Genomic DNA, 8410 nt, shown 5'->3' with positions numbered 1-8410 from the left:
ATTATTGAAATTCTTTGAGTTTTGAAACAAGATAGAAATTATGTTGTATAAGGTATGTGCACAAAAGAAAAGAGAAAAAAAACTGAATTGATCTTTGACTTTTATTTATTTATTTATTTATTTTATTTATTTATTTATTTTATTTTTTTTTTTTTTCAGTGCACCACATACATATTCCTTCATGAAGTTTTTCATATGAATATGAAAAGGTTTGGGCGACTCATGCGTTCAGATGCCACCATTGACTGGGTCTTCGGCTTCACACGGATTCCTTATGTTCATTTATTAAAGCTTCCAATAAAAGACCGTTATTGCTAGCACTTATAATATGAAGAGAGAGAGAGAGAGAGAGAGAGACTGACCAATGTCCCCTCCTCCTCCTCCCAGCTGTGTGTGTGTGTGTGTGTGTGTGTGTGTGTGTGTGTGTGTGTGATGAAATGGAGGCAGGATCATAAAATTAAGATGAATTAATGCAATAATATCTTTTATTTAAAATAATAATAATAATAAGAAGAAGAAGAAGAAGAAGAATTATAATAACAGTAATAACAATAATGTTACAAACGCATACAATTTAAGTAAGAGCCGTGAAGCATAGCACAGGAGCAAGCAGTGACCTTGAAAAATCCGGAGTGACCTTGACAAGTAACCTGTTTACAAATACTATTTCTGATTAAAGCCCCATTCATATCCTTCCACAAAATGCTATAGTGGACATCCTCAAGGAAGAATAAGAGAAAGAGATAAGAAGAGAAAAGAAGGAGGAGGAGGAGGGGAGGAGGAATTGAGGAGGAAGAAATCAAAGTAATATCACTTTATTTACAAAAAACACAAGATTATACATCCTCCTCCTCTTCCTCCTCCTCCTCTTCCTTCATAGATGAGGTGGAGGTGGAGGTGTTTGTTACAGAATAGGTTCCCCTACTTTAATAAACCACAGAAAACGGATTTCACCTTGTCAACCAGCACCTGTCGCCTTGTCTCCGTTTTCTCTCTTTTTCTTTTCTTTTTTTTTCTTTTTATACGTAGGAAAGACACTGGCCAAAGGCAACAAAAATCCAATAAAAAAATCTAATAAAAAAATGGCCACTGAGATGCCAGTCCCATAAAAGGGTCAAAGCAATAGTCAAAAATTGATGAATAACTGTCTTGTAACCTCCCTCTTGAAGGAATTCAAGTCATAGGAAGGTGGAAATACAGAAGCAGGCAGGGAGTTCCAGAGTTTACTAGAGAAAGGGATGAATGATTGAGAGTACTGGTTAACTCTTGCGTTAGAGAGGTGGACAGAATAAGGGTGAGAGAAAGAAGAAAGTCTTGTGCAGCGAGGCCGCGGAAGGAGGGGAGGCATGCAGTTAGCAAGATCAGAAGAGCAGTTAGCATGAAAATAGCGGTAGAAGACAGCTAGATATGCAACATTGCGGCGGTGAGAGAGAGGCTGAAGACACTCAGTTAGAGGAGAGGAGTCGATGAGACGAAAAGCTTTTGATTCCACCCTGTCTAGAAGAGCAGTATGAGTGGAACCCCCCAGACATGTGAAGCATACTCCATACATGGACGGATAAGGCCCTTGTACAGAATTAGCAGCTGGGGGATGAGAAAAACTGGCGGAGACGTCTCAGAACACCTAACTTCATAGAAGCTGTTTTAGCTAGAGATGAGATGTGAAGTTTCCAGTTCAGATTATAAGTAAAGGACAGACCAAGGATGTTCAGTGTAGAAGAGGGGGACAGTTGAGTGTCATTGAAGAAGAGGGGATAGTTGTCTGGAAGGTTGTGTCGAGTTGACAGATGGAGGAATTGAGTTTTTGAGGCATTGAACAATACCAAGTTTGCTCTGCCCCAATCAGAAGTTTTAGAGAGATCAGAAGTCAAGCATTCTGTGGCTTCCCTGCATGATATATTTACCTCCTGAAGGGTTGGACGTTTATGAACGTGGAAAAGTGCAGAGTGGTATCATCAGCGTAGGAGTGGATAGGACAAGAAGTTTGGTTTAGAATATCATTAATGAATAATAAGAAGAGAGTGGATGACAGGACAGAACCCTGAGGAACACCACTGTTAATAGATTTAGGAGAAGAACAGTGACCGTCTACCACAGCAGCAATAGAACGTTCAGAAAGGAAACTTGAAATGAAGTTACAGAGAGAAGGATAGAAACCGTAGGAGGGTAGTTTGGAAATGAAAGCTTTGTGCCAGACTCTATCAAAAGCTTTTGATATGTCCAAGGCAACAGTAAAAGTTTCACCAAAATCTCTAAAAGAGGATGACCAAGACTCAGTAAGGAAAGCCAGAAGATCACCAGTAGAGCGGCCTTGACGGAACCCATACTGGCGATCAGATAGAAGGTTGTGAAGTGATAGATGTTTAAGAATCTTCCTGTTGAGGATAGATTAAAAAACTTTAGATAGGCAGGAAATTAAAGCAATAGGACGGTAGTTTGAGAGATTAGAACGGTCACCCTTTTTAGGAACAGGTTGAATGTAGGCAAACTTCCAGCAAGAAGGAAAGGTAGATGATGACAAACAGAGCTGAAAGAGTTTGACTAGGCAAGGTGCAAGCATGGAGGCACTGTTTCGGAGAACAATAGGAGGGACCCCATCAGGTACATAAGCCTTCCGAGGGTTTAGGCCAGCGAGGGCATGGAAAACATCATTGCGAAGAATTTTAATACGTGGCATGAAGTAGTCAGAGGGTGGAAGAGAGGGAGGAACAAGCCCAGAATCGTCCAAGGTAGTGTTTTTAGCAAAGGTTTGAGCGAAGAGTTCAGCTTTAGAAATAGATGTGATAGCAGTGGTGCCATCTGGTTAAAATAGAGGAGGGAAAGAAGAAGAAGCAAAGTTATTGGAAATATTTTTTGGCTAGATGCCAGAAATCACGAGGGGAGTTAGATCTTGAAAGGTTTTGACATTTTCTGTTAATGAAGGAGTTTTTGGCTAGTTGGAGAACAGACCTGGCATGGTTCCGGGCAGAAATATAAACTGCATGAGATTCTGGTGATGGAAAGCTTAAGTACCTTTTGTGGGCCACCTCTCTATCATGTATAGCACGAGAACAAGCTGTGTTAAACCAAGGTTTAGAAGGTTTAGGACGAGAAAAAGAGTGAGGAATGTACGCCTCCATGCCAGACACTATCACCTCTGTTATACACTCAGCACACAAAGACGGGTCTCTGACACGGAAGCAGTAGTCATTCCAAGGAAAATCAGCAAAATACCTCCTCAGGTCCCCCCAACTAGCAGAGGCAAAACGCCAGAGGCACCTTTGCTTAGGGGGATCCTGAGGAGGGATTGGAGTGATAGGACAAGACAAAGATATGAGATTGTGATCGGAAGAGCCTAACGGAGAAGAAAGGGTGACGGCATAAGCAGAAGGATTAGAGGTCAGGAAAAGGTCAAGAATGTTGGGTGTATCTCCAAGACGGTCAGGAATACGAGTAGTGTGTTGTACCAATTGCTCTAGGTCATGGAGGATAGCAAAGTTGTAGGCTAGTTCACCAGGATGGTCAGTGAAGGAAGAGGAAAGCAAAAGCTGGTGGTGAACATTGAAGTCTCCAAGAATGGAGGTCTCTGCAAAAGGGAAGAGGGTCAGAATGTGCTCCATTTTGGAAGTTAAGTAGTCAAAGAATTTCTTATAGTCAGAGGAGTTAGGTGAGAGGTATACAGCACAGATAAATTTAGTATGAGAGTGACTCTGTAGTCGTAGCCAGATGGTGGAAAACTCGGAAGATTCAAGAGCGTGGGCACGAGAGCAGGTTAAGTCATTGCGCACATAAACGCAGCATCCAGCTTTGGATCGAAAATGAGGATAGAGAAAGTAGGAGGGAACAGAAAAGGGGCTACTGTCAGTTGCCTCAGACACCTGAGTTTCAGTGAGGAAAAGAAGATGAGGTTTAGAAGAGGAGAGGTGGTGCTCTACAGATTGAAAATTAGATCTTAGACCGCGAATGTTGCAGAAGTTAATGAAGAAAAAGTTGAGGGGGGTGTCAAGACACTTAGGGTCGTCAACAGAAAGGCAGTCCGACCTGGGGACATTTATGGTCCCCTCCCCAGATGGGGACTCCGAGGCTGGTGTAGGAGTCGCCATGATGATTTTAAAATTTTTGAGTGAAGGGTTTGTGTTTTATTAGGTGCTTGTAGTTTTGTGTGGAGGAAGAGAGTTGTCTTTAGAGGGCAGGCTGTGACTGCCCCTTTGTGTTGTGAGACACAAAGGGAAACGTTCAGTGAGGTCACAGCTGGGTTTAATGATAAGTTCACAGCACCCCCTGAACAGTGCTTCATGTCTAAAGCGGAGTGCTTTAGACCTCACTGGGAGTAATTATCGTTTCGGCAGGTGTCTACTGCCTCCTTCTGTTCCCTCGATGCAGTTACAACGAAGGGTTTAGCTCGATGCAGCCACAACGAGAGTGTTGCCTCGATGCAACCACAACGAGCTTGCTCCTTCGATATAACTACAACGAGATTGTTTTTCGATGCAGCCACAACGAAGGATTTGGCTCGATGCAACCGCAACGAGATTGTTGCCTCGATACAGCCACAACGAGCTTGCTCCTTCGATGTAGCTACAACGAGATTGTTGCCTCGATGCAGCCACAACGAGCTTGCTCCTTCGATGTAGCTACAACGAGATTGTTGCCTCGATGCAGCCACAACGAAGGGTTTGGCTCGATGCAGCCACAACGAGATTGTTGCCTCGATGCAGCCACAACGAGCTTGCTCCTTCGATGTAGCTACAACGAGATTGTTGCCTCGATGCACCTACAACAAACGGATTGGCTCGATGTAACTACAACGAGATTGTTGCCTTGTTGTAGCCACAACGAAGGGTTTGGCTCGATGCAGCCACAACGAGATTGTTGCCTCGATGCAGCCACAACGAGCTTCTTCGATGTAGCTACAACGAGATTGTTGCCTCGATGCAGCCACAACGAAGGGTTTGGCTCGATGCAGACACAACGAGATTGTTGCCTCGATGCTGCCACAACGAGATTGTTGCCTCGATGCAGTCACAATGAGCTTGCTCCTTAGATGTTGCCACAACGAGATTGTTGCCTCGATACAGCCACAACGAAGGGTTTGGCTCGATGCAGACACAACGAGATTTTTGCCTCGATGTACCCACAATGAGCTCGCTCCTTCGATGTAGCCACAACGAGCTTGTTTGCTCGATGCAGCCACAACGAAGGGTTTGGCTCGATGCAGCCACAACGAAGGGTTTGGCTGTATGTAGTCACAACGTGTTGGTTGTATTTATGCAGTAACATGGAGCTTGTTAGCTTATTGTACTGCCTCTACGCCAATAAAGTGTGGCTTTATACTTTCCGTGCAGCTCTCGGGGCCGCCTTGCCTCCTGGACGGGTGCTCGAAGAGAGTGCCCGTGGTGGCTATCGAAGAGACCCCTCTTACCTCCCGTTGGTTAACGGTTCTGCTTAAGTAGCTGAAAGAGCTTTGCAGCTCGGTTGTGATGGGTGTCTCTGTCACAGCAAGGCCATTGATGGCCCAAAGTCCAAATTTGTTTTACGAGAGAAAACAAATTTTTAAACATCTTTCCCACCACTTTGATCGTGTTGTACCAAATTTTAGAAGAAGTAGGTGTAGTCCTTTTTCATGGCAATAATTATTACAGCGATAATTTATAATCTGGATTTTTATAGTCCACGCCTCGGACATTTCTGGATAATTATGAAATGTCCCCATTTAGACAGTGATGCTGTGACCTGTGTAGGAACGAGCGGTGTCCTCGTGTTCTTGGTTTTGTAACAGTGTCTTTGTCTCTGCGGCTGTTGTCGGTGACTCTTTTCTCTGTCTGTTTATTGGATTGTTTATGCGTGTTTCTCTGGGGGTCTACCCTTCTTCCGTTTTGGTGTCCTTGTCTGACTGGCTGCCTGTGTCCTGCTCGATGACTGGATGACTCTTTCTGTCCACCTGGTCATCCATTTGTTTCCGCAATTGTCTTTTTTTCTTTCTCTCTCTCTGCTTGGCTGTTTCTTTTAACTTTTTTTTTCAGGGTCTTTGTCTGTCTGTTTGCATATCTAGCAGCATATATAAGCAACCCCTAAGATAGTCTTGACGATACATATGACATGAATTCCCAAGTCAGGCCATCATGTCGGCATCTCCTGTAATGGAAATTGAAGGAGAACAAACATTTATTGTTTGCCTTGTGTATGGACAAAAAATATAGCGGCAAAGTTTATTTTGATTTATTTATTTATTTATTTTTTTTCATGTGACTGAGAAAATATCAGTAGATCACACACACACACACACACACACACACACACACACATGAGAGAGAGAATCGTCACATCAGTTCCATAACACACACACGAGAGAGAGAGAGAGAGAGAGAGAGAGAGAGAGAGAGAGAGAGAGAGAGAGAGAGAGAGAGAGAGAGAGAGAGAGAGAGAATCGCCACATCAGTTCCAAAACACTGCTATACTTCGTCAAAATTTATGGCAACTCCCTCCTTTTCCTCCTCCTCCTCCTCCTTCTCCTCCTCCTCCTCCTCCTCCTCCTCCTCCTCCTCCTCCTCCTCCTCCTTCTCCTCCTCGTCCTCCTCCTCGTCCTCCTTCTCCTCCTCTTTGTCGTCCTCCATTTGTATATAGAGTTGGCTGTGAGTTTTTCATGTTCCCCGGTGCCTCCAAGTGGTAGGTGGGGAGGAGCCTTCTGCTGTATTACCCTTCATGCTTCCTTCTCCTTGTACTGAGAGAGATGGACCTTCAATGGAATGTTACCGTTAATATACACAGGACCAGTTACGTTATTGTCATACTCTTCCTCTTCCTCCTCCTCTTCCTCTTTCTCTTTCTCTTTCTCTTCTTTCTCTTCTTGTTCCTTCTGCATGTGTGAAGGCGTGACCTGACCTCCTCTTCCACCCTTTTCTGCCCTCCTTAGGTGACCTATCTGCCGCAGTGCGTAGCTGTCAGGTCATTCTGTGTGTGTGTGTGTGTGTGTGTGTGTGTGTGTGTTGTTTGTTTACTTCTTCTTCTTCTTCTTCTTCTTCTTCTTCTTCTTCTTCTTCTTCTTCTTCTCTCTCTCTCTCTCTCTCTCTCTCTCTCTCTCTCTCTCTCTCTCTCTCTCTCTCTTTTTTTTTTTATTTAAACATAGGTACATTATCAGCCGAAGGCGCACTGCCGTGTGCAACCTATTTTAGGGGTGGGACACAACACACAAATACAAATATAAATATATATACATATATATACATTCTTTATGATAGACTTGTATTAATATTGTTAGCAGGGGGGTTGGGAACGAGCCCCTCCAGTGGTGTGCTGCTAACTTCACGTCCTGGGTATCCATCCCCCTGATATGAGGGACGGAGGACGCGAAGACGTTCCACAGTCTGGAGACTCGCCCCCAAAAGGTGCGCTGGTGTTGGCTGGAGCGGGAACGCGGCACTTCCACTGAGTCACCACTGGATAACTCTCTCTCTCTCTCTCTCTCTCTCTCTCTCTCTCTCTCTCTCTCTCTCTCTCTCTCTCTCTCTCTCTCGTCTTCCTTCACTTACCTTGTCACCACCTCTCCTCCCCCCTCCTCCTCCTCGGCACCCAATCCTACACAAACACTCGCTTGAGATATAGCGTGTGTCTGTCTGTCTGTCTGTCTGTCACTTGAGTGCCAAGTGATGCCAAACTCTCTCTCTCTCTCTCTCTCTCTCTCTCTCTCTCTCTCTCTCTCTCTCTCTCTCTCTCTCTCTCTCTCCTCTTATGGTAAATGACTGTCAAGAAACCTCCTCCTCCTCCTCCTCCTCTTCTTTTTATCTTCCTCTCTTTTCTTCGTCTTCCTAAACAGTTCTCTCTCTCTCTCTCTCTCTCTCTCTCTCTCTCTCTCTCTCTCTCTCTCTCTCTCTCTCTCTCTCTCTCTCTCTCTTTTCTCCACTCCTTTTCTTTTTTTCTCTATATATACACTACCTTTATTACTCTCCTCCTCCTCCTCCTTCTGCTCCTCAAGGAAAACGTAAAATAATCAAATAGAAAACGAGTAACGAAATTCTCATTTTATTTATTTTTTTTCTTTAGTTTCTCCTTGAATTCCTTAAACGTATACTATTAAGAAAGATATTAAGACATGTATTGATAACGAAAACGGAGGAAAAGTCAATTAGTAAGTGATAAAAGGGTTATTTCTCTGTTTATATTGCAATTCTACATTTTTATTTAGTTACCCCTTCAATTATTTCAAGGAGAACTATTACGGAACATACATAGACAGTTATAGAAAATGGAGGAAACGCTAATTTGTAAGCGAGAGAGAGAGAGAGAGAGAGAGAGAGAGAGAGAGAGAGAGAGAGAGAGAGAGAGAGAGAGAGGAGCTTAAAAAGCTGCGGATATGAAAGATAGAGGGGAGAGGGAAGAGTGAAGGCCAAAGACAACAACAACAAGAACAACCTATTACTACCACTACTACTAC

Source organism: Scylla paramamosain, unplaced genomic scaffold (assembly GCF_035594125.1).
Source record: "Scylla paramamosain isolate STU-SP2022 unplaced genomic scaffold, ASM3559412v1 Contig24, whole genome shotgun sequence".
In the NCBI taxonomy this organism is placed as follows: Eukaryota; Metazoa; Arthropoda; class Malacostraca; order Decapoda; family Portunidae; genus Scylla; species Scylla paramamosain.
This window is presented reverse-complemented; position numbering follows the sequence as displayed.